Below are 27,293 nucleotides of genomic sequence, written 5' to 3' on the forward strand. Positions count from 1 at the left end.
GGAACGAGCCTGGGAGATCCAGGGAGACTACAGATGAAGTGTGAGAGTGAGACAAGAAGCATGGAAAACGGACAAAATGACGTGTGCGTGATACCTGAAGAAATTCGGGAAGCTGAGCAGCAACTTGGCCGAACCGGAAGACTGGATATCAGACGGTACTGCAGCCCTGTTCATTTTGGAAAAATTTATCAACACCTAGATAAAGACAACAAGCTCATGAAGACAGTCCTGAGCCCGAAATGGCACATAAGACAACCGGAAAACCGCCGCTGCACCTGAGAAAGGAAGGGCCCGTTTAAGGGTTGTCGCGCCCTCCCCCATACACGCGGCAGGGCGGAAAAACATGGCAGTGCCACACGCATGTGCACAGGAGGGCGGCACCAGACAGCTGTGCCCGGTACCCGAGCATGGAGGGTGGCTCAATACCGCTAAGCCGTGTAATGTGCCCAGAAGGGTGGCACAAGATAGGGGTGCCGCACACGTCCGCACAGGAGCGCGGCATCACACCACTGCGCTATAACCAAGAGCTCAGGAGTGTGGAATGACCTGCGGTGAGATGTATGCGTGAACAGGAGGGCGGCACGACAGGTGTCACAGGCATGTGCATGCCTGTACCCACACCAAACAGCTGCTAAAGAGGCTGTGTCGCCCCGGTGGGTACTTAGGCCTCTACCTCTGACATTACAATCATTGGTCACGTGGCCACAGCGCAGCTCAGTCTCACTCAAATGAATGGAGCTGAGCTGCAGTAATGAAGTGGGCGGAGCTTCTAAGTTTTGAGGAGGCCGCAGCACCCACCGGAGTGAACATCATTCTGAACATCATACTCTACAATGTACAACTGGCATACACACACCGATAAATCTCGCCATACCGCTCCATGTCTGTGGCTGCCCACATGTAGTGTACCATAAAACCATACCTGAAGCCATCACTGCTGAATTGTTCTAAGCGAGACGGGTTGTTAAGAGAACGCTGGCAGAAGCGGCATCAGTACCTCCGGTTGACGTGATAGGACTGCAGCCTCCACCCACATTGTGTATTAAAGGCAATTTTCAACAAGAGAGATATGAATCTTGGTTAATCAGACGCTGTTATACGGTCTTTTAAATAAGATTTAATCAAGCATTTAAAAATGGAAGAAGAAGAAGAAAAAGAGAACGTGGTAGACAGAAGGCAATCAGAGCGCTTGATGATCCACAGAAAACGTTCCCTAAACAAATACATCCATACATTCAAGCAGACTGGTATTATTGCAAGAAACTGCAGCTCCGTGTGTGGGCCAGACCGCACCTCAGCTGAGCGCAGGGCGACAAGGCCTTCCTGCACCAACATGAGATAACATCGTTTTTTTTGTTTTTTTTTCAATTATTAAAAAGATGTCGTCTGTAGTAGGTCAATTATTTCACCACAACAATTACAGGACCATGACTACTAAGAAAATGGGGCACACGTTGTGGAGCATGAAGACGCTGCTCAGGTGCAGAGCAGGGAATTTATAGGCGTATCTATGAAGTGATCTTCATTATATGGTGGCGTATACTGGCAGAATCTGTGGCTCTGCTAACCCAAACAAGCCGGTTGCTAGGGAACTGAGGCGCAGGCTGAGCCCAGCGGACCGGTCCGCCCCACCTGAAGCGCCGTGGGTGCCGGTCCCGCCGAACCCCCACTGCGGACAAGAAAACAGACCTGTAGTGAGGAGGCTCCCCCGGAGCTGGAGGGGAGAGGAAGGCTGGCCGGGCCCGGCCGGGCGGCGGACGAACGCTGCCCCCAGCTGGGGAAGCCTAGAGCGCCGAGACTTACCCGGAAGTGACGTGGCCGTGAACCGGAAGTGACGGACCGGACCAAGAAAGAGCAGCATGAAGCGACCGTCCTCAGGGGGAGGTCGTGTGGAAAGATATAGCCAGCAGCCCCGCCCACAAATACAGGCTGTAACCAGCCTTAATACTAAATTATTATTACCTGTAAAGTGATTATCTGGGATTTTTTGGTTACCTTGGTTAAATTTTTGTATGTAACAGGTTCTTGTTACCAGCAGTTCTATTTTTTATAAATATATAGTTCTGCCTAGTCTTCTCCCTATTTTCCTTGCTTACCCCGGCCCCCACTAAATCCTCACTGTCCCCTTCTATAACCCACTCTCTATCTACACTATCTACCCCCTTATTAGTATGACACCTCCCCCCCAGATCCCAGTTTAAAAGCTCCTGCAGCCGTCTAACCATTTTTTCCCCCAGGGCAGTTGCACCCTCCCCATTGAGGTGCAGCCCGTCCCTACTGTAGAGCCTGTAACAGACCGCAAAGTTGTCCCAATTCTCCATGAAACCAAACCCTTCCTTCTTGCATCAGCTTCTGAGCCACTTATTTAACTCCCTAAGCTCCCGTTGTCCCTCTAGTGACACTCGTGGCACTGGTAATATTTCTGAAAACACTACCTTGGAGGTCCTGGACTTGAGCTTCTCACCTAGCTCCCTAAAATCATTTTTAAGGACCATCCATCTCCCACTGACTTTTTCATTGGTGCCAATGTGTACCATGACCGCCGGGTCTTCACCAGCCCCACCCAGCAATCTGTCAATCCGATCCGCAGTGTTTGCTTCTGAAGTCTTGCCTTGTAACTGCTTGTTCCTGCCTAGTCTATCTGGGTTCCAGAAGTCATTGTTATGCCTGCTTGCTATTTCTGGTTGTTGAGGTTCCAGAAGTTACTGCAGTTGTTTGGATTGGTCTCTGTGTATCTGGGTTACAGAAGTCTTGATCCAATTCTGAACAAGTTCTAAGTCCATGTCTCCGTTTGTCGAGGTACCAGAAGTTATAATCCCGGTCTGAACATGTTTTAAGTCCATTTCTCTGTATGCCTGGGTTCCTGAAGTACTGATCCAAGTGTGCCTCGCAAAACTGTCTTAGTTGCCCATGGCATCCAAACAGAGCTCACTTTTCATTTCTTAAAATGTTCTGAAAAAAATAGGTGAGCTCTGATTAGTTGCATGGGAATCTAAGAGCGTTTTTCTGTTAGACAGTTTTGATAAATGAGGCCCCATGTCTCTGTTTGTCCTGCCCTGTATGTCAGCTACCTTCAATCTGGATTCCACCCTTGCAGTGTTTTCCAGTATGAGGCACAGTGGTTTTACAAAATCTGTAACACACGGCTTCTAGTTTCTTTTTGAATGTAGAGCAACCCAGGGGAAGTATGGAGAAAAGGATAGGAGAGTTAGTGGTTGTCACAGTTCTCACATTGGCGGGGTCCTTCTCCCTCACTCCCAGGACTGGCACAGTGAAGATGGGGCCATCACCCGTTATGCTAAGGAGGCTTCCCCCCTGTCCCCGCCTGCCATTGACTGCTCCCCCCCCCCCAACACCGGATGTTTTCATCCTTGCATGGGGAGAAGCAGCAGCGGCAGTACGGGGACCAGGAGCGGCACAGGGAGCGGGGAGCCAGGTAAGTATATTCAATGTAAGGGGGCCGGCATGTGGGGGGATGCAGTTTATAGCCATGAATAACCCCTCTAACAGCAGGCAACTGAACAGGTTGCACAACTACAGCAAGTGAGTAGTAGAACATCTACATTTTCCAAATCAGCGATGACAGCTGCAAAAATGATGGTGTAATACAATACAACAGCACTCTGCTGACACAAAATACATGATTTTAGAAATATAAACAAATGCTACACTCACTGTATAAATAAAAGTAAGTTTTATTGCAAAATTATTTGTCCCCAAACTCTGTTAGACGGGAACATATGTTAACTGCTACCTTTACTGGTGCCATATATTGCACAGATGCTGAATGTATGGTCAATAATTCCAATGTGTGAAGGGAGCGGGCTGGGTGAAACCGGAAGTGCTTTTTTTTTTAAACATGCTCTGCAATAACAGCATGACCTTCAGTCAGGTAGGCAGAAGAGCAACTGTGTGTTCTGTCTATACATATTAATACACATCTATCTATTTAATAATAACATTCTCATATACAGGTATAATGTCCTTATATAAAATAATAAACGATTAACCATGTGCAGATCTATTATTACTCAATCTGCATCACAGTAGGCAAATAGTGCAGTATAATATAATATATTAACATAAAAACCTATAACAATCACATTCACCATACACTGGCACCATGTGACACATCAGTGTACTCCACTAACATTTGTGCAGTGTGTTATTTACTCACACAGCATCACCATCAGCCTTTGCTTATTACAGGGATATGAATTAAATCACTTTTGCCCTGTTTATTGCCCTAGATATCTGTTCTCTTACCTGCAATGACAGCATGACCTTCAGTCAGGTAGGCAAAAGAGCAACTGTGTATTCTGTCCCACCAGGAACAAAAGGTCTGTCTTTTAATTCCCCTTGCATTTATTAGTGTTATATGAACTGTGCATTAAACACTCTGCTGCCATCTACTGGTGATTTAATAGAAATGCAATGAGTTTGACTTTTCTATTACCACAGCTATACTCCTAGATTGCTGAAGCTGGGAATGTGATATGTATTAGTTTATTTTTTTATGGGGTACCTGATTTTGACATACCTTACACTTACAGCCTCTATAAATATAGGGCAAGCAGATTCCATGTGCAGCATATACTAGTCCCACTCTGATTGCTACCTTTGCTGGTGCTAGCAGACCTCCAATAAATACAGGGATCAGTTCTATACTACCCTTAAAGAAGTTATCCGGTAAATTATATTGATGACCTATCTCAGTGTAGATCATCAATATCAGAAGTGTAGATCATCAATATCAGATCGGTGTGGACCTGGCAACCCTGTCAATCACCTGTTAGAAGAGGCCGGGTGCTCCATGAGTGCTGCGCCCTCTTCCTTGGCCATGTGACATCACTGTACATCGGTCAGATGTCTTAGTAGCAGCTCAGCCCCATTCGCTTCAATGGGGCAATACCAAGCACAGCCGCTATACTATGTATGGTGCTGTGCTTGGTGAGCTGCTGGGAACCCCCTGCACTCACCAGAGCTCCAGTGAGCGTTGCAGCTCCCTGGAACATCATTTTTGAGGCTCCCTGAAAATCAGGCTTTGGGAAAGAAGGGTTAGTAAGGAGAGAACAACTAGACTGGAGACAGCCATAACCTCAAATGTATACTGCAAGCAAAAAACAAATTCAGTCAGCACATCCTAATGGTAGGTGCACGTCACCGTGGCTGAAAATACAAAGGCAGTTTTAAGACCAGGAGAGAGAAAAAGATCTAGGAATTCTAACTGATGACAACATTCTAATCATTAAAAAGAGGATTCCATATGACACCTGGATTGATGACCTACTACATGGACACCCTTTTCCCCCTTTCCATTGGACTGACTCCAGATCTCCTTACTTCCCAAGTCTTAACCCCTATTCTCTTTCCAGCTAAAACAATAACTTCAGTCTTATCTTGATGATGTATCCGCAGTGGCCAGATTTAAGATGGCCCAACACTACGCTGGGTCTCCTGTACACCATTGAGGTGTCACCATGTGTTGCTGATCTCCAGAATGGGTGGTAAGGCATGGTGCTCCCCAATGGGAAATAAGTCCATAGAGTCAGGGTCTGCAGTAAACCAGTGTGCTTCTTTTACTGGAGAAACTCAAGTACAAAACAATACAGGCAAGGCACTGAGCTGGTTTCTCCAGTCTCTTTCGAGGCAGAAGAAGGGTTCATGCTGATAAATGGCCTGAGCTAGTTCTCTCTCTCTCTCCCCCCCCTTTCCCTGAAGTCTGGTTTTCTTGTCAAAGGTTGGTTGCCCAGGGTCTGTGATTCAGTAGTCCGGCTGGCTCTTTGGTCACAGGGCTGGTGACCCATGGTCTGTTGCAGTATCCCCATTTCAGCATCTTCCTCTAGTCACTCTAGTAGTCTGGCAGAAGTAGTCTCTTCTTCTAATTACTTGTCCCTAACAGCAGCACACTAGGGGCTCTGACTGCTCTCCTTATATATCAAGTTTGTAGCTGAACTAGAACATTCAAGTGGGAGGAATGGAGTGGAGAAACTTGGCACAAATAAATACAATGTTGAAATTACCATCTTTCATAGACTTACATTAGAACTTCAATAATACTCATGGGCAATGACACAACAGTTTTTGCGGACAAAAACAAGCCTTCAGACATAATAACATAGCAGCACTTGGCATTCAAAAGGTCAGTCTGTCTAATTTTGGTGGGGAACAAGTCTGGCTTTCTCCCCTCCAAAACATACTCTTCTTTAACCCTTATGATAACTGTGGAAAATTACCAGCTTCTCATTATTAGCTAGAAGGTCCCAAAAGTCTCTTAGAATTCATTAATTCTTTCCTCACTGCAGTGCAAATACAGTGCAAATAAACAGAATACTGTATATATCACAACAAACATATAAGAAGCTAAACATTTATTAAACAGTATGTCAGTGCAAAATAACCATTTAAAGTGCAATACAGTAAGGAGTTGATGACTTTGCATAGTGAAAACGAGACTTCAAAGTACCCCAGCTCCAGGGCACTACACATCACCCCATGTACAAATGTCAGACTATAACATCATTTATATGTTGTCATTCTCACAGGCCTTTATTTGTAAACCCGTATGATGAAGGAGCCTGTGTGATCTGAAAGCTTCCAAACAGACATTTTCCGTACAGCCAAAAGTATCGGTGCTGGGAGTGCTGAGGGAGTGCTGAGGAGGCGAGCCTCCTTATCTCAGAGCGCCTGCGCCGAATCAACACAGGCGCGCAATTTTTGAAATGCTGACAGGGCCAGCCGGAGGAGGAGATCGCGGCTGGCCCTGTCAATCAACAGGAGGAGGGGGCGTTTTTTTGCGGCTGCTACCAGCAAGTAGATGCCCTACTTGCTGATAGACAGGTAATTAGCATATCATAAAAGTACATTTTTTTTACATATCTACAGAACGAAAATGATTAATAACATAATGTATAGCTATATCGCAGAATAGGGATTATAAGTACCCCAAAAAAAAAAAAAAAGCACACGTCTGGATGAGCATAAATAGAAGTGCAGATAAGCCACATGTTCAGAAATAGGGCTGCCTGAGCTGGTGACCTGCTGCTGGAAACATACCCAGCAACAAGTCTGAATGTAGTTATGTAGCAGTGGAGGTAATTGGTAGTAGTAATAATGGTACAACTCCTCGGTGCATAGATAGGGCCACAGGCTGGTTGAACATTGTGGAGGAGTTTAGGCTGGAGCTAGGAGGCATCTTGGAGGCATCCAAGGGCTATATAGACCTGTAACCCAGACCAACCAGCCTATAAGCAACACTGTGTGAGAGACTGTGTGCAATACTGTGTGTTCAAGAGACGGGTATATTGTGACTGAGTAGAGTATGTGCCATGGTTGCCAGGATGAAGACACTTCCTCCTAGAACCATCTGTTAGAGGCTGTGCAGATTTTGTGCCATGTGGAGAGATACTGTAGCTATACTGATAACTGCAGATACAACCATCTTCATTACTACTAACAAATCACCATTCACCAGTAATAACTACGGAGCCACCATGCCATCCAGTGCATGGTCTATACATATATAGGGGCTCTCTGATGAGACCAGAGACCACTTTTATGAGACCGGTGAGCTGTTGCATGCTATAGTGTTATATTGCTTTCATTGTTTGCATCCCTGCTTGGGTGTGTTGCATGTCCCCCCCGCCGCCATGGATTACAACTCCCAGCTGTGTTGTGGACTTCTATGAGTCTTCATAAACCTCAATGCTGGGCAGACCTTCTTTCCCTTGAAATGCCATAGTTTAGGTTTCAATTACTTATGATGATGAAATCCTCCCTCCCATCACTGTTTGTCAATCTCTGATGCTGCTTCACTATTGCACTTCTCTATTCTCTCGGAAGCTCTGCTGCCACCTTACTCATACACTGAGTATACTCTGCACACCTGCCAGGTAAGACATGGTATATTCTGTCCCTTATTTTCCAGAGGAACCTATGTATGTATAGACCAAAGATGCTCAACCTGCGGCCTTCCAGCTGTTGCAAAACTACAACTCCTAACATGCCCTAATAGCTGTACGTTGTCCAGGCATGTTGGGAGTTGTAGTTTTACAACAGCTGGAGGGCCGCAGGTTGGGCATCCCTGGTATGGACCCTTTCACTGGACGGCATGGTGGCTCAGTTGTTAGCACTGGTGATTTGTTAGTGCTGATATCCTGGGTTCACTGAGGGCTACACCTGCATGGAGTTTGTACATTCTCCCTGTGTTTGTGTGGGTTTCCTCCCACATTCCAAAAAAGATATTGTTACATTGGGTTACTATATGGAAGCCCCTGACTCCCCAGGGAGTTACCCCAGGTACACACCCATCCCTGTGCTTTGAGTCCTCTATATGAGAAAGGCGCATTAATAATAGATCTGCATGGAGGCATGAACTGGACCACTCAGTGACCACCCACATGTAATATAATGACTGTGGGGTCAGTCACAGCTTTATTAAATGGGTTTAAATATTGACCTATCCTCAGGATCAGTCATCAATATATGAGGTCCAACTTTGCCTTTAGTTGCCTTTTGCATGTAATTGTTATAGAAACACAGAATGTGTCGGCAGATAAGAACCATTTGGCCCGTCTAGTCTGCCCAATATACTGAATACTATGAATAGCCCCTGGCCCTATCTTATATGAAGGATGGCCTTATGCCTATCCCATGCATGCTTAACCTGTTTGGGACACATGACGTACCGGTACGGCATGATGTCCGGGTACTTAAGGACACATGACGTACCGGTACGTCATGTGTAGTTCCGATCACCGCTGCACGGCGGGCGGTGATCGGAACTGGGTGCCTGCTCAAGCTTTTAGGGGAGTTGCGCCGGTGGTCGGAGGTGCCATCAGGTCCCCGTGCGGCTATAGGGGGGACCTGATGGCATGGAAGGCAGCGCAATGCCTTCCTGAGGCATCTGTGCTGCCTTCCGGTGACGAGCCTGTGAGATCCAGCCCACTGGATCTCACAGGCCGGAAGCTGTATGAGTAATACACACAGTATTACGCATACACCCAATGCATTCCAATACAGAGGTATTGGAATGCATTGTAAAGGGGATTAGACCCTTTACAATGTAAAGTTGAAGACCCAAAGTGGGACAAAAAAATAAAGTGAAAAAAAAGTTGAAAAAATGTTTTCCCCCCAAAAATTGTAAATTATCAAGTAAAAATAAACACAAACGTCATTTTCCCCAAATAAAGTAAAAACAAATTGGTAAAAAATAGGGGGAAAAAAAGTAGACATATTAGGTATCGCTTCGTCCGTATTGACAGGCTCTATAAACATATCACATGACCTAACCCCTCAGATGAAAACCGTAAAATATAAAAAATAAAAACTGTGCTAAATAAACGATTTTTTTGTAACCTTAAATCACAAAAAGTACAACAGCAAGCGATCAAAAAGGCGTATGCTCACCAAAATAGTACCAATCTAACTGTCACCTCATCCCGCAAAAAATGAGCCTCTACCTGAGACAATCGCCCAAAAAATAAAAAACAACTATGGCTCAGAATATGGAGACACTAAAACATCATTTAATTTTTTTTTAAAAGGCTGTTATTGTGTAAAACTTAAGTAAATAAAAAAAGTATACATATTAGGTATTACCACGTCCGTAATGACCTGATCTATAAAAATATCACATGACCTAACCCCTCAGGTGAACACCGTGAATAAACAAAACAAAAAAAAGTGTAAAAAAAGCAATTTTTTGTCATCTTACATCTCAAAAAGTGTAATAGCAAGCGATCAAAAAGTCATATGCACCCCAATAGTGCCAATCAAACCGTCATTTCATCCCACGAAAATCATACCCTATCCAAGACAATCGCCCAAAAACTGAAAAAACTATGGCTCTCAGACTATGGAGACACTAAAACATTATTTAAAAAAATAAAATCATTGTGTAAAACTTACATAAATAAAAAAAATAGTATACATATTAGGTATCGCCGCGTCTATGACAACCTGGTCTATAAAAATACCACATGATCTAACCTGTCGTCAGATTAATGTTGTAAATAACAAAAAATAAAAACGGTGCCAAAACAGCTATTTCTTGTTACCTTGCCTCACAAAAAGTGTAATATAGAGTAACCAAAAATCATATGTACCCTAAACTAGTACCAACAAAACTGCCCCCCTATCCCGTAGTTTCTAAAATGAGGTTAGTATTTGGAGTTTCTACTCTAGGGGTGCATCAGGGGGGCTTCAAATGGGACATGGTGTCAAAAAGCCAGTCCAGTAAAATCTGCCTTCCAAAAACCATATGGCATTCCTTTCCTTCTGCGCCCTGCCGTGTGCCCGTACAGCAGTTTACTACCACATATGGGGTGTTTCTGTAAACTACAGAATCAGAGCCATAAATATTAGGTTTTGTTTGCCTGGTAAAGGGTTAATAATTTTTTTTAAAGTTACAAAGCAAGGGTGCTTTGTAACTGAAAAATAAATTATTAAAATGGAAAATCTGCCCAAAAAATGAAATTTTTAAATTGTATCTCTATTTTCCATTAATTCTTGTGGAACACCTAAAGGGTTAACAAAGTTTGTAAAATCAGTTTTGAATACCTTGAGGGGTGTAGTTTCTAAAATGGGGTCACTTTTTTGGAGTTTCTACTCTAGGGGTGCATCAGGGGGGCTTCAAATGGGACATGGTGTCAAAAAACCAGTCCAGCAAAATCTGCCTTCCAAAAACCGTATGGCATTCCTTTCCTTCTGTGCCCTGCCGTGTGCCCGTACAGCAGTTTACGACCACATATGAGGTATTTCTGTAAACTACAGAATCAGAGCCACAAATATTGAGTTTTGTTTGGCTGTTAACCCTTGCTTTGTAACTGGAAAAAAATTATTAAAATGGAAATTCTGCCAAAAAAGTGAAATATTGAAATTGTATCTCTATTTTCCATTAATTCTTGTGGAACACCTAAAGGGTTAACGACGTTTGTAAAATCAGTTTTGAATACCTTGAGGGGTGTAGTTTATATAATGGGGTCATTTTTGGATGGTTTCTATTATGTAAGCCTCACAAATTGACTTCAGACCTGAACTGGTCCCTAAAAAGTGTGTTTTTCAAAATTTCTGAAAAATTTTAAGATTTACTTCTAAACTTCTAAGCCTTGTAACATCCCCAAAAAATAAAATGTCATTCCCAAAATGATCCAAACATGAAGTAGATATATGGGGAATGTAAAGTAATAACTATTTTTGTAGGTATTACTAAGTATTATAGAAGTAGAGAAATTGAAACTTGGAAATTTGCTAATTTTTCCAAATTTTGGGAAAATTTTAGGTATTTGTTTGTAAATAAAAATGAATTTTTTGGACTCCATTTTACCAGTGTCATGAAATACAATATGTGACGAAGAAAGAATCTCAGAATGGCCAGGATAAGTCAAAGTGTTTTAAAGTTATCACCACATAAGGTGACACTGGTCAGATTTGCAAAAAATTACCTGGTCCTTAAGGTGAAAATGAGCCCGATTCCTAAGGGGTTAAACTCCTTCACTCTATTTGCAGCTGCCACTTCTACAGGAAGGCTATTCCATGCATCCACTACTATCTCAGTAAAGAAATACTTCCTGATATTACTTTTAACCCTTTGCCCCTCTAATTTAAAACGATGTCCTCTTGTAGCAGTTTTTCTTCTTTTAAATATTCTCTCCTCTTTTACCTTGTTGATTCCCTTTATGTATTTAGCAGTTTCTATCATATCCCCTCTGTCTCGTCTTTCTTCCAAGCTATACATGTTAAGTTCCTTTAATCTTTCCTGGTAAGTTTTATCCTGCAATCCATGTACCAGTTTAGTAGCTCTTCTCTGAACTCTCTCCAAAGTATCAATATCCTTCTGGAGATATGGTCTCCAGTACTGAGCACAATACTCCAAATGAGGTCTCACTAGTGCTCTGTAGAGCGGCATGAGCGCCTCCCTCTTTCTACTGGTAATGCCTCTTCCTATACACCCAAGCATTCTGCTAGCATTTCCTGCTGCTCTATGACATTGTCTGCCTACCTTTAAGTCTTCTGAAATAATGATCCCTAAATCCCTTTCCTCAGATACTGAGGTTAGGACTGTATCACTGATTTTATATTCTGTTCTTGGGTTTTTACACCCCAGGTGCATTATTTTGCACTTATCAACATTACATTTTAGTTGCCAGATTTCTGACCATTTCTCTAGTTTTCCTAAATCCTTTTCCATTTCGTGTATCCCTCCAGGAACATCAACCCTGTTACAAATCTTTGTGTCACCAGCAAAAGGACACACCTTACCATCGAGGCCTTCTGCAATTTCGCTGATAAAGATATTAAATAATATGGGTCCCAGAACAGATCCCTGAGGTACCCCACTGGTAACAAGACCTTGGTCTGAATATACTCCATTGACTACAACCCTCTGTTGTCTGTCCCTCAGCCACTGCCCAATCTATTCAACAATATGGGAGTCCAAGCCCAAAGACTGCAGTTTATTGATAAGCCTTCTATGTGGGACAGTATCAAAAGTCAAAAGCCTTACTAAAGTCTAGATAAGCGATGTCTACTGCACCTTCGCCATCTATTATTTTAGTCACCTAATCAAAAAAATCTAAACGATTAGTTTGACATGATCTCCCTGCAGTAAACCCATGCTGTTTTTCATCTTTCAATCCATGGGATTTTAGATGTTCCACAATCCTATCCTTAAAGGGAACCTGTCATGTGGATATTTGATTATAATCTAACTAATTATGTACAATTGTTAACTACTAAAAAGTACCTTAGATGTATTCACTTACTGGTGTGACAGATGGTTATCTCATAATATACACACAAAGATGCCACATGCCGCATGCTAATGAGCTGATTTGAGTCCAGCGTGATGTCATTGATTCCCCTGCCCACCTGCTGCTGATTCATATGAAAATAACTGTCAATCAGCAGCAGGTAGGCGGAAAGAGTCAGGAGATCATGAATATTCAGGACTCATCATTATGAGCTGAGCTTTTCAATACAAGATGTTGGCAGATTGACTGGGTCAATTTAAGAAAGTGACCCAACATTTTGCTAAGAGAATCAGTCACTTATTTATGTTGCCCTTAGTTAAGACACCATAAAACTGGTGACAGGTTCCCTATAATCATGGTTTCCATTAATTTTCCCACTATTGATGTCAGGCTTACTGGCCTATAGTTGCCCAATTCCTCCCTACTACCTTTCTTGTGAATGGGCACAACATTTGCTAATTTCCAATCTTATGGGATGACTCCTGTTACCAGTGCTGATTTTGCTAGTACACTGCTAAGTTCTTTTAATATCTTTGGGTGTATCCCATCAGATCCCTGTGACTTATTTGTATTAATTTTAGACAGCTGACTTAAAATCCTCTACCTCTGTAAAGACACATGCATCAAAAGATTCATTAGTCTTCCTCCCGTAACTGAGGTCCTTTTCCTTCATATTCCATTGTAAAATCTAAACATAGGTATTCATTTAGGCAGTCAGCTAGTTCTTTATCTTCTTCCGTATACCTTCCTTCTTTTGTTTTTAATTTGGTAATTCCTTGTTTTAATTTCCTTTTTTCATTTATGTATCTGAAGAATGCCTTATCGCCTTTTTTCCCTGACTTAACTAATTTCTCTTCTGCCTGTGCTTTAGAAGCTCTTATAACTTGCTGGGCCTCTCTCTGCCTAATCTTATAAATTTCCCTGTCATCCTCTTTTTTTTTTTTTTATAATTACTAAATGCTATCTTTTTGTTTTTAATGATTTTGGCCACTTCTGCTGAGTACCACAGTGGTCTCTTTCTTTTTTTGCTTTTACTGACAAGCCTAATGCAATTATCTGTTGCCTTTAATAGTGCCACTTTTAAGTAGTTCCATTTCTCCTGGACTTTCCTGAAACTGTTCCAGTCTGATAGGGACTCGTATACCACTAATCTAGTTTTAGAAAAGTCAGTTTTTCTAAAATCTAAAACTTTAGTTTTTGTGTGGTGTGACTCAGTCACTGTACTTATAGTAAACCACACTGTCTGGTGATCACTAGATCTCAAGCTTTCCCCTACAGTAATATCAGATACTAAATTCCCATTTGTGATTACTAAATCTAAAATGGCCTCCTTCCGGGTTGGCTCCTCAACTTCTTGCTGTAGAGATAATCCCAGTAGAACTAGCTATTTTGGTTTTCCAGTTTACATTAGGAAGATTAAGGTCTCCCATAATGATAACTTCCCCTTTCAATGTCATTTTAGCCATTTCCTCAAGTAGTAGATCATCTAATTCTTTGACTTGGCCAGGTGGTCTGTATATCACACCTACATGAGTTACCTTATGATTATCAAGCTGCAACGTAACCCAAACTGACTCTAAATTGTTCTCATTAACTTATATTAGATTAGATGTTATGCTATCTTTCACATACAGGGCCACCCCTCCCCCTTTATTGCCTTCTCTGTCTTTCCTATATATATAAAACCCTGGTATTGTTATTGTCACGGATGGTGTAACAGAAAACAAGAAGTTACAAATAAGGATCCGACTGGCTTGATCCGAAACTAAGGAACAAAAGGGAGACCCCCTATTTATGCCCTGAAACTCTCCCTGTCTTCTCAGCCCATGCAAAGATCTCTATGATAAAAAATTGCATGCCCTCGTGCCTCGACTGTATGACACCTGAACACCCTATAATAGTGAGGGGACATGACCACCGGCTCCCTACACTTAATACGGAGGGAGTCAGGGTCACCTAGGATCAAGCAAACAGGAAAACACAAATTCATGAACAGACTTATCTGTAGAAGCATAAGTTGTAGCATCCAGCATGTACACACTCCAGGAAGTTGTATAAACCGCAAAGTGATGCAGTATGGAAGGGGATTTAAAGGGATGCAATCAGTGCAACTAGATGACAGCTGAGAGAGGTTAACGAGATGAGAAAATGAAAGCAAAACAAAAGAACCTCAAGCAGGAGGTTCTGAAGAATGTCTGTCAGAGCTTCTCAGATGTCTGGTGGTGACAGTTATATCCCAGTCATTACTCTCATTGAACCATGTCTCAGTAACAGCCACTAAATCTATATTCTCAGATGCCATTATAGACTCAAGTTCATCGATCTTATTCCCTAAACTGCGAGATGCCTTTATAGGGGTGAAAGGGTGAAAACCAGTCTATCACTGAGGATAGTGATTGGCTATAACATTCATATGCCAGATGCCTGCTCACTGCACTGTGTTGGTCTACCACTAAGAACACTGATATACTGTATACTGGCATCTTACTCCGGTAGTTTGTAAACAAGTGATAGCAATGGTGCTGTAGAAAGAGGTATTACGTGTTTTTTGTTTGTGAAACCGTGCAGCTTGTTCTAGACTTTTGTCTTGGATTACATCTTTATGGTACTTAAACTGTAGTGAGCACATAAGCCACATATTCAGAAATAGGACTGCCTGAGCTGGTGACCTGCTGCTGGAAACATACCCAGCAACAAGCCTGAATGTAGTTATTTAGCAGTGGAGGTAATTGGTAGTTGTAATAATGGTACTGTCACCGCCAGATATCTGAGCAGCTCTGACAGACGTTCTTCAGAACCTCCTGCTTGAGGTTCTTTTGTTTTGCATTCGTTTTGTCATCTCGTTTCCCTCTCTCAGCTGTCATCTAGTGGCACTGATTGCATCCCTTTAAATCCCCTCCCATACTGCATCACTTTGCGGTTTATACAACTTCCTGGATTGGGCGCATGCTGGATGCGGCAACTGATGCTTCTACAGATAAGTCTGTTCCTTTATTTGTTTTTTCCTGTTGGCTTGATCCTAGGTGACCCTGACTCCCTCCGTATTAAGTGTAGGGAGCCGGTGGTCGTGTCCCCTCACTATTATAGGGTGTTCAGGTGTCATACAGTCGAGGCACGAGGGCATGCAATTATCTATCATAGAGATCTTTGCATGGGCTGAAAAGTCAGGGAGAGCGCGAGGGCTTTTACAGGGCTCACCCTTATGTTCCTTAGTTTGGGATCAAGTCAGTCGGATCTTCATTTGTTGTCTTCTAGTTTTCTGCAACACCATCCGTGACATTATAAACTGCCAAAACCGTCTTAAGCATGGATCCGGTTTTACTCTTGACTGAACGCATGCAGGCTCTTTCACTGGAGGTAGCAGATCTCCGTAAAACTGTATCTCAGTTTCAGGTGACCGGTTCAGCTTGCGTTCATGGAGTTTGTTCTGAGCCTAAGATCTCGCTCCCGGATACGTTCTCCGGGGGTAGTGAGAATTTTGTTTGTTTTAGAGAGGCTTGCAAACTCCATTTTTGCCTACTTCCCCATTCCTCTGGTGATGAGGAGCAGAGAGTGGGGATCGTCATCTCGCTGCTCAGGGATAACGCTCAGTCTTGGGTCTTTTCACTACCGTTGGGGGCACGGCCCCTCCGATTGGTGGATGAATTTTTTGTAGCCCTGGGTCGGATATATGATGATCCGGATTGTATCGCTCTGGCTGAATCTAGACTGCGTCTTTTATGCCAGGGTATACACTCCGCAGAGATATACTGCTCAGAATTTCGGAGATGGGCAGCTGATTCTGGTTGGAATGATGCTGCACTCCGAAGTCAATTTTGCTATGGTCTTTCAGAGGGATTGAAGGATGCATTTGCATTTCATGAGAGACCTGCCTCCTTGGAGTCTGCCATGTCTCAGGCTGTTCGTATTGACAGGCGTCTTAGAGAGAGAGGAGAGATCACTCCTTCCTGTCATATTCAGTCCAAGGACAGTGGGTCTGTCTCATTCAGTGCACAGGGGTCTCAGTCTCTCTCAATCCCCTTTGAGGAGGAGTCCATACAGTTGGGTTTGCTTGCCTCTAATAATAGAGGATTCAGCTCTCCAAGGAGGGTTTGTTTCTGTTGTGGAGGTATAAATCATTTGGCAAATGTTTGCCCCTCTAGAAGATCCAGGGAGAGTTTTGAGGGTAAGGCTACTTTCACACTAGCGTTCGGGCGGATCCGTTCTGAACGGATCCGCTCATAATAATGCAGACGGAGGCTCCGTTCAGAACGGATCCGTCTGCATTATATTAGCAAAAAAAAGCTAAGTGTGAAAATAGCCTGGGACGGATCCGTCCAGACTTTCAATGTAAAGTCAATGGGGGACGGATCCGCTTGAAGATTGAGCCACATTGTGGCATCTTCAAACGGATCCGTCCCCATTGACTTACATTGAAAGTCTGGACGGATCCGCACGGATCCGCACGCCTCCGAACGGCCAGGCGGACACCCGAACGCTGCAAGCAGCGTTCAGCTGTCCGCCTGTCCGTGCGGAGGCGAGCGGAGCGGAGGCTGAACGCCGCCAGACTGATGCAGTCTGAGCGGATCCGCCTCCATTCAGACTGCATCAGGGCTGGACGGCTGCGTTCGGGTCCGCTCGTGAGCTCCTTCAAACGGAGCTCACGAACGGAAACCCGAACGCTAGTGTGAAAGTAGCCTTATAAAGAAACAAAAAGAAAGAAATCCTCAAAAAAATTTCCATCTGTTACCATTGGCAAAGTTGATGCGGAAATTGAAGCTTTTCCGTTTGCTTGTAGTTCCCGTTTTGTCCTACCTGCCAGGGTGGCGCTAGAGAGCAAGAACATTGTTTGTGAGATTTTTATAGATAGAGGAGCAGCTGTCAATCTCATTGATAGTCAATTTGCTGTAACACATGGTTTCCAGGTATGCACTTTGGGAAAGGACATACCTGTTTTGGGTATTGATTCCGCTCCACTTTCTCAAAAATCGGCATAGTTCACAATATCCGTTTGACTGTAAATGATGCTCATGTTGAGGATGTGTCATGTTTCGTTCTAAGCGGATTACCTACTCCACTAGTATTGGGGCTACCCTGGCTCACTAAACATAACCCCACCATTGATTGGCAAGCGAGGCAAATAAATGGTTGGAGTGACTTTTGCAGAGAGAATTGCCTCTCAACGTCTCTTTCCGAGGTTTCTACTAAGACTGTACCATCTTTTCTCTCTGAATTTTCGGATGTGTTTTCTGAGAGTGGGGTTCAAAAGCTGCCCCCTCACCGGGAGTACGATTGCCCTATTAATCTCATCCCAGGCGCCAAGCTGCCTAAATCTCGTTTCTACAATCTCTCCCAACCTAAAAGTGTCGTTATGCGTGCTTATATCTCTGAGAGCCTGAGAAAGGGACACATACGATCCTCGAAGTCACCTGTTGCCGCTGTTTTTTTCTTTGTTAAGAAAAAAGATGGTTCTTTAAGACCATGTCTGGATTTCAGGCAGCTGAACAATATCACAATTCGTGACCCTTATCCGCTTCCTCTGATCCCGGACCTGTTTAACCAGATTGTTGGGGCTAAAGTTTTTTCCAAGTTGGATTTAAGAGGGACATACAACCTGGTCAGGGTCAGAGAAGGGGACGAATGGAAGACGGCCTTCAAAACCCCTGAGGGCCATTTTGAGAATTTGGTTATGCCTTTTGGTTTGATGAATGCTCCAGCCGTCTTCCAACATTTTGTGAACAGCATTTTTTTTATCATTTAATGGGGAAATTTGTACTAGTGTATCTAGATGACATTTAGATTTTTTCTCCTGATATATGGACCACCTACGTCAGGTCTTGCTCATTCTGCGGGAGAATAAATTGTACGCTAAACTGGAAAAATGTGTGTTTGCGGTTCCAGAAATTCAATTTCTGGGGTTTCTTCTCTCCACTTCTGGTTTTCGCATGGACCCCGAGAAGGTCCGCGCTGTGCTTGATTGGGAGCTTCCTGAGAATCAGAAGGCGCTGATGCGCTTTTTGGGTTTTGCCAATTATTACAGGAAGTTCATTTTGAATTATTCCTCTGTTGTTAAGCCACTCACTGATATGACTAGAAAGGGGGTAGATTTTTCCTCCTGGTCGGTAGAGGTGCGTAAGGCCTTTTCTAGTATCAAGGAGAGTTTTGCTTCCGCTCCCATCTTGGTACAACCTGATATCTCTCTGCCCTTCATTGTTGAGGTGGACGCTTCTGAGGTGGATGTGGGTGCAGTCTTGTCTCAGGGTCCTTCTCCTGCCAAATGGCGACCGTGTGCCTTTTTCTCGAAGAAACTCTCCTCCGCAGAGAGGAATTATGATGTGGGAGATAGGGAGTTGTTGGCCATCAAGTTAGCTTTTGAGGAATGGCACCAGACATCCTATTACCGTGTTTACCAGCCATAAGAATTTGGCCTACTTGGAGTCAGCCAAGCGTCTGAACCTGAGACAGGCCAGATGGTCTTTGTTCTTTTCAAGGTTTAATTTTGTTGTCACGTTCCGCCCTGGGGTTAAGAATGTGAAGGCGGATGCCCTGTCACGTTGTTTTCCGGGAGGGGGGAACTTTGAAGACCCGGGTCCCATTTTGGCTGAAGGGGTGGTTGTCTCTGCTCTTTATCCTGAATTGGAGGCAGAGGTTCAAGCAGCCCAGGCAGAGGCTCCTGATCTTTGTCCTCCTGGGAGGTTGTTTGTGCCTCTCGCTTTATGACACAAGGTTTTTAATGAGCACCACTATACTGTCCTTGCTGGGCACCCAGGGGGTAGAGCCACAGTTGATCTCATTGCTCGGAGATTCTGGTGGCCGGCTCTTCGTAAGTCAGTTAAGGCTTTTGTGGCAGCCTGCGAGACTTGTGCTCGTGCCAAGGTCCCTCATTCACGGCCATCAGGTCCCCTTCTCCCGTTACCCATTCCTTCCCGTCCTTGGACACATCTGTCCATGGACTTCATTATGAACCTACCTCGTTCCTCGGGGAAGACTGTGATTCTGGTGGTGGTGGACCGTTTTAACAAAATGGCGCATTTCATTCCTTTTCCTGGGTTGCCCAATGCTAAAATGCTGGCGCAGGCATTTATTGATCACATTGTCAAATTGCATGGTATTCCTTCAGACATAGTCTCTGATAGGGGCACGCAGTTTGTTTCCAGATTCTGGAAGGCTTTCTGTTCTCGCTTGGGGGTTCGGTTGTCATTCTCTTCTGCTTTTCACCCGCAGTCGAATGGCCAGACAGAGCGCATCAATCAGAATCTGGAGACATATCTGCGCTGTTTTGTGGCGGAGAATCAGGAGGATTGGTGTTCTTTTTTGTCCCTTGCTGAGTTTGCTTTAAATAACCGTTGTCAGGAGTCCTCTGATAAGTCACCATTTTTTGGTGCATATGGGTTTCATCCGCAGTTTGGGACATTCTCTGGAGAGGGGTCTTCTGGTTTACCTGATGAGGAGAGATTCTCCTCGTCTTTGTCATCTATTTGGCAAAAGATTCAGGATAATCTAAAGAGCATGAGTGAGAGATATAAGCGTGTGGCGGATAAGAGACGTGTGCATGGTCCAGACCTGAATGTTGGTGATCTGGTGTGGTTGTCTACTAAGAATATCAAATTGAAGGTTCCCTCCTGGAAGTTGGGTCCTAAGTTTATTGGGCCTTACAAAATCTTGTCCGACATCAATCCTGTTGCCTACCGTCTTGATCTTCCTCAGACTTGGAAGATCCATAATGTTTTTCATAAGTCCCTATTAAAAACTTATGTCCAACCCACTGTACCCTCCTCTTTGCCTCCTCCTCTGATTGTGGTTGATGGTAATCTTGAATTTCAGGTCTCTAGGATTGTGGATTCTCGTATTGTCCGCGGTTCTCTCCAGTATCTCGTTCATTGGGAGGGTTATGGTCCTGAGGAGAGGATGTGGGTCCCAGTGACAGACATTAAGGCCACTCGTCTCATCAGGGCTTTCCATAGGTCCCATCCTGAGAAGGTGAGCTCTGAGTGTCCGGAGTCCACTCATAGAAGGAGGGGTACTGTCACAACCAGACAGCTGAGAAGCTCTGACAGATGTTCTTCAGAACCTCCTGCTTGAGGTTCTTTTGTTTTGCTTTCGTTTTGTCATCTCGTATCCCACTCTCAGCTGTCATCTAGTGGCACTGATTGCATCCCTTTAAATCCCCTCCCATACTGCATCACTTTGCGGTTTATACAACTTCCTGGATTGTGCGCATGCTGGATGCTGCAACTGATGCTTCTACAGATAAGTCTGTTCCTTTATTTGTTTTTTCCTGTTGGCTTGATCCTAGGTGACCCTGACTCCCTCCGTATTAAGTGTAGGGAGCCGGTGGTCGTGTCCCCTCACTATTATAGGGTGTTCAGGTGTCATACAGTCGAGGCACGAGGGCATGCAATTTTCTATCATAGAGATCTTTGCATGGGCTGAGAAGTCAGGGAGAGCGCAATGGCTTTTACAGGGCTCACCCTTATGTTCCTTAGTTTGGGATCAAGTCAGTTGGATCTTCATTTGTTGTCTTCTAGTTTTCTGCAACACCATCTGTGACAGGTACAACTCCTCGGTGCATAGATAGGGCCACAGGCTGGTTGAACATTGTGGAGGAGTTTAGGCTGGAGCTAGGAGGCATCCAAGGGCTATATACACCTGTAACCCAGACCAACCAGCCTATAAGCAACACTGTGTGAGAGACTGTGTGCAATACTGTGTGTTCAAGAGACGGGTATATTGTGACTGAGTAGAGTATGTGCCATGGTTGCCAGGATGAAGACACTTCCTTCGAGAACCGTCTGTTAGAGGCTGTGCAGATTTTGTGCCATGTGGAGAGATACTGTAGCTATACTGATAACTGCAGATACAACCATCTTCATTACTACTAACAAATCACCATTCACCAGTGATAACTACGGAGCCACCATGCCATCCAGTGCATGGTCTATACATATATGGGGGCTCTCTGATGAGACCGGAGACCAATTTTATGAGACCGGTGAGCTGTTGCATGCTATAGTGTTATATTGCTTTGATTGTTTGCATCCCTGCTTGGGTGTGTTGCATGTCCGTCCCCCCCGCCGCCATGGATTACAACTCCCAGCTGTGTTGTCGACTTCTATGAGTCTTCATAAATCTCAGTGCTGGGCAGACCTTCTTTCCCTTGAAATGCCATAGTTTAGGTTTCAATTACTTATGATGATGAAATCCTCCCTCCCATCACTGTTTGTCAATCTCTGATGCTGCTTCACTATCACACTTCTCTATTCTCTCGGAAGCTCTTCTGCCACCTTACTCATACATTGAGTATACTCTGCACACCTGTCAGGTTATACATGGTATATTCTGTCCCTTATTTTCCAGAGGAACCTATGTATGTATAGACCAGGAATGCTCAACCTGCGGCCCTCCAGCTGTTGCAAAGCTACAACTCCCAGCATGCCATAATAGCTGTACGTTGTCCAGGCATGGTTAGAGTTGTAGTTTTACAACAGCTGGAGGGCCGCAGGTTGGGCATCCTTGGTATGGACCCTTTCATTGGACGGCATGGTGGCTCAGTTGTTAGCACTGGTGATTTGTTAGTGCTGATGTTCTGGATTCACTAAGGGCTACACCTGCATGGAGTTTGTACATTCTCTTTGTGTTTGTGTGGGTTTCCTCCCACATTCCAAAAAATATATTGTTACATTGGGTTCCTATATGGAAGCCCCTGACTCCTTGCGCAGGCCGACCAGAGGGTAGCAGTGCAAGGTACCAGAGTCAAGAACATAGTCAACAGGCTGAGTCGTAACCAAGAGAGACAGTGCAGGACCAAATATTGAGGCAGAGGAAAGTCGTAGAAGCAATGGGACAGGGCAGGTGGCACAGGTACAGGTCAGACAATCCGGGGGAGCAACAGGAGAGTCGAGATGGAGCAGGCAAGGATCAGACAGGTAGCGGGATCCAGAAGACAAGCACGGGTCAGGAGTTCAGAACCACCAGCCTGTACGAAAACAACTTTAGCATGACACAAGGACCTTTGACACTCAGGTACCTGGGAAGAGGGCTGAACTACTTATATTGGTGCAAGAAGGCTGGGATAGGTCAGCACACGTCACATGTGCCTAACCCTTAAGCCACAGGAAGTGACGTACACCAGCCCTTAAACAAATGCGCTAAAGGAAACAGGCTGGAAGGCATGCTGCACCCGGGGCTGGAAGGAAATCACGGTGGTGGTGGCATCAGGGGAGGATGGCGCCTGCAAGGACAGAGCCTGGGACCGTGGTGGTGAACAGGGAGACACGGGCAGCTGACCAACACCGCTACCTGCCCCGCAATGCGGCTGGATGCGAACAATGATGAAAGCAGCCAGGGAGGACAGTGCTTGCTTGAACACAGACCCCGGGACTGCGGTGGTGAGTAGGGGAACATCGGTGGTCAGCAACCGCCATTACAAGGACACAGTATTAACTAGTAGTAACAGGTAAATTTAACACAGTACCTTTAAGAAGTAACTACTTACTTTGCCCCTGGTGTGTGCTGTATCAAATGCCTTCAGAGATGGCTCTGGTCCTCTAAGATTGTCAGCAATAAAGATGGTTGTTTTTCCAGTTATCACCACAACTTTCTATTCACATGGCATACTTCTGCACAGTCTCCAACAGTTGCTGTATCTCTGTCCTCAAAATCACGCTGCACACTCTCCGTGGGATGCCCTTTCTCATGAAATACAGTATTGCATGTGGTCTCTCACGCAGTGTTCGCTTACAGGAGGTGAGCTGGCTGGTCTTGGCTAAAGGCTGGAATATTATACAGCCCTAATTGCTATCAGGAGGCACAGACTAGATGGGTTCTTTCTACACCTCAGCTCCAGCCCAAGCATCTCTATGGTGTTCAGCTGTTTTGAGACCCTATGTATGCCCTGAAGTTGTGGACCCTTATAGCAAGTACCATTCACCTCTGTTTCTAGCTAGCTACACGCAGGAATCTGCAGCATCTTCCAGCTCACACCTGGGAACTTCTGTGTATCCTCCTTGTGATGTTGCATGTGTAATAGCATGCAACAATACGGCAAAGCTGTAATAGAATCTGCTCCAGAAGCCAGGGAAAAAGGTAGGAGAGGGAGTAGCCAGGTGAGTTCATCTGTTCTTGAGCACAGAAGTAGAAGGAGGTTTTGAGAGGCAGTCAGTGAGGTCTGTGCTATACTAAAATCCGACTGTGGGATGTCAATTAATAAACTTTCTACCTGTGTGTGTATGTTTAATCTGTGCATTTTGTGAGTATCATTGTTTGCTACTGTGACTGCCTTTGCCTGGCTCTCTGTACCTTTGTATCTCTGTACCTTTGTATCTCTGTACCTTTGTATCTCTCTCTTACTGTACTCCTGAACCAGCTTTCTGTTATTGCTATTGGATACTGTTTTGTCTTTGACGTTTAACTGCTCTGTTTTTTTACCCCGGTTACTGTGACTACTCGACTTGCTAGCAGCTACCCAGCAAGATGGGATTCTGTAACACCCACAGGGGTTACTCAGTGTTAACTATTTAGGTTCCCTCTAACTTGATACAGACCCTCTAGACAAAAAGACACCAGACCCTCTAAACCAGGCATGTCCAAACTGCGGCCCTCCAGCTGTTGCAAAACTACAACTCCCAGCATGCCCTAATAGCTGTAAGCTATCCAGGCATGCTGGGAGTTGTAGTTTTGCAACAGCTGGAGGGCCGCACTTTGGACATGCCTGCTCTAAACGAATCCAGACCACAGACTAGACATGGGGTGGCCAACCTTACAGACACAAAGAGCCCAAAAAAAAAAGAATGTATGACTACCAGGAGCCACAAGCTATACATTTAAACACGAGTCACCATATTTTTTGCCCTACAAGATGCACCTAGGTTTAAACAAAGAAAAATAAGAGAAAAAAAGATTTTTCATCTGATCTGAGGTCTGATAAAAATATTTTTTTCTTATTTTTCATTACCAGAGAAAAAAAGAAAAAATATATTTTTCATCAGACCTCAGATCAGACTCCTAAATCAGATCCCCAATCCTCATCTGACCTAAAATAAGATCCCCGAACTTCATCAGACCTTCAAATCAGACTCCCAAAATAAGAACCCCAATGCTCGGATCAGACAACACAAATCAGACCCTCAGTGCTCAGATCCCCCCCCCATGCACAGATCCCCCCCCCCATGCTTAGATCTCCCCCTTCTCAGATCTGACCCCCCATGCTCAGACCTGACCAACCCATGCACAAACAAGACCCCCCATGCTCAGATCCCCCCCATGCTCAGATCTGACCCCCATGCTCAGATCCCCTCCATGCTCAGATCTGACCCCCATGCTCAAATCAAACCCCCATGCTCAGATCAGACCCCTATGCTCAGATCAGACCCCCATTGCTCAAATCAGGAATCCCCCCATGCTCAGATCAGACCCCCATGCTCACATCAGAACCTCCCATGCTTAGACTAGACCCCCACGCTCAGTTCTATAATTTTAAAAAATCTCTTCCCTCTCATGATTAGACACTGGGCTACTGTTCGTGCACCTCCTACTCTGCAGGTCTGACACGCTCTCCTCTGTGACTTGATGAGCACAACGTCAGGTCGTAGTGCGTGTCTTCACGTACTACGTTCTCACACTGTGTGCATCAGGACATAGTGGAGAGGGAGCTGGACCTGCAAAGTAGCAACAGTGCCCAATCAGGAAAAAGAGATCTGAGCATGGGGTAGAGAGTGAGCCGGCCTGACTGCTTCCCGGCTCTACAGCTAGAGCCGCACTTGAAGAAGCAAGAGCCACGGGTTGGCCACCCCTGGACTAGACCTTCTAAATAAATATAGACTCCAGACCAGACTCCATAAACAAACAAAGAGCTCAGAGAAGACCCCTTAATTAAGTACAGAACTCAGATCTGCTAGAACCCAGATCAGCAATCAGGCTCACAGTGATGTCCCAAGAGTATGATAAAACGCACGTTTAGTGGTCGCATTAAGAGAAACAATATAAGAGTCTTGCAGGTTTGATACCTTTTAATGGCTAACAAAAATCCAATTAATGACGTTACATAGCGAGCTTTCAAGACACCACCAGTCCCTTCATCAGGCAGGTGTACATGGTAAAACGCATGGTAATGTACAGAAATAAATCAGAGATGAAATAAAGCAAAAAGAAGTTAACTTTTCCATTGTCCATATACATCCCTAACTGTACAGTGGAGTGGAGATGGGCCCCCTTAGTTATTGGGCCCCATGGGCAGCTGCTATGCCTGTTACCCTGGTAGTTAGGCAGATGCCCCAGACTAGTTCTCCTAAATAAATACAGACCCTTTAAATAAATGTGAATCCTAGACTGCCTAAAATTATACAGGTCCCCAGATTAAGTGATTTGTTGGTTTCCTATATTAATGACCTATCATCAGGATAGGTCATCAATATCAGATTGGCGTGGGTCCGACTCCCGGCACCCCTGCTGATGAGCTGTTTGAAGAGAATGCTGCACTTGTATGAGCACTGCATTCTCTTTACTGCTTACCTGCTTGGTGGCGAGCATTTGTAATTGCTGCTCCGTTCCATTCACTACAATGGGAAGAAGACAGAAGTGAATTAGGCAGAGGAGCTGAAATTACAGATGCTCACTGATGTGATGTCAGCGGCGAGCAGATAAACCATGAAGAGAACACAGAGCTCGTTCAAGCTTCTCTTCCTACAGCTGATTGGTGGAGGTGCCAGGAGTGGGACCCCCGTCGATCCAATTTTGATGACCAATGCAAGCCAGAGGTAGCTTGTGCTGTTGTGCGTTATAGTGTTATATTGTTTGTTAACAGGCAATTTTCATTGCATCCCTGCTTGCATGCGTTGCCTGTTACCCCCCCCCCCCCTCGCAGCCACCAAGGGTTACAACTCCCAGCTGTGTTGTCTACTTCTGTGAGTCTTCATAAATGCCAGGGCTGGGCAGGTTTTCTTTTCCTTGAAATGCCATAGTTTAGGTTTCGATTTCTCATGATAATGATGTCTATCATCCTGTGGTACATCAAGCTGGTTCACTATTGCATCATCTCCCTCTGGCAGTAACATTCTTTTCAAAACCAGCTCTTTCTGACCAGCAGCATTTTCTCCGTTCCCACCAATGCACCTCCAGTAACAGCAGTAGTATTCTGACTCCGATTGTTGTAATAGCGATTTATCCCTAGCGAGACCTCTATGCCTGGCCTGTATAAGCAGATATAATCACTGCGGACAATCCTTATCAGATAGCTTGAACTCACCAACACCAAGTTTACCCGTGTAAGTTGCTTTATTCTGTAAGCCAGATAACAGAGTACAGCAGAACAGATGGATTCTGGTATTGTGCGGTCAAAAGATGATGCTTTTGTAAGCTTACATGAGAATACATGTGTACCTGTGCAAATCCCTGGAGCAGTAAGAAGAAACAGGAAGTGAGGTACACAGAAGAAGGAGTGGAGCAAAGAAATGAATCACAGATTTCACGAACAGAAAAACATGTGCAATACCAAAAACGGCCACTAGATGGGAGCACATAACCAAATACAGAATATATGAATGGTTCAATGAAATAAACTATATA

General features: G+C 44.5%; 1 protein-coding gene across 1 annotated transcript in view; it reads left to right on the top strand.

Moving 5' to 3' along the window:
- Nucleotides 1–7,812: 7,812 nt before the first annotated feature.
- Nucleotides 7,813–27,293, top strand: part of LOC122932846 (interferon-induced GTP-binding protein Mx2-like) — a 134,508-nt gene continuing 115,027 nt past the window's right edge. Inside the window, exon 1 of the mRNA XM_044287484.1 lies at nt 7,813–7,892. The gene's annotated coding sequence lies outside the window, so the exon portion shown is untranslated. The remainder of the gene's footprint in view (nt 7,893–27,293) is intronic.

Source organism: Bufo gargarizans, chromosome 3 (genome assembly GCF_014858855.1).
Source record: "Bufo gargarizans isolate SCDJY-AF-19 chromosome 3, ASM1485885v1, whole genome shotgun sequence".
Taxonomy (NCBI): domain Eukaryota; kingdom Metazoa; phylum Chordata; class Amphibia; order Anura; family Bufonidae; genus Bufo; species Bufo gargarizans.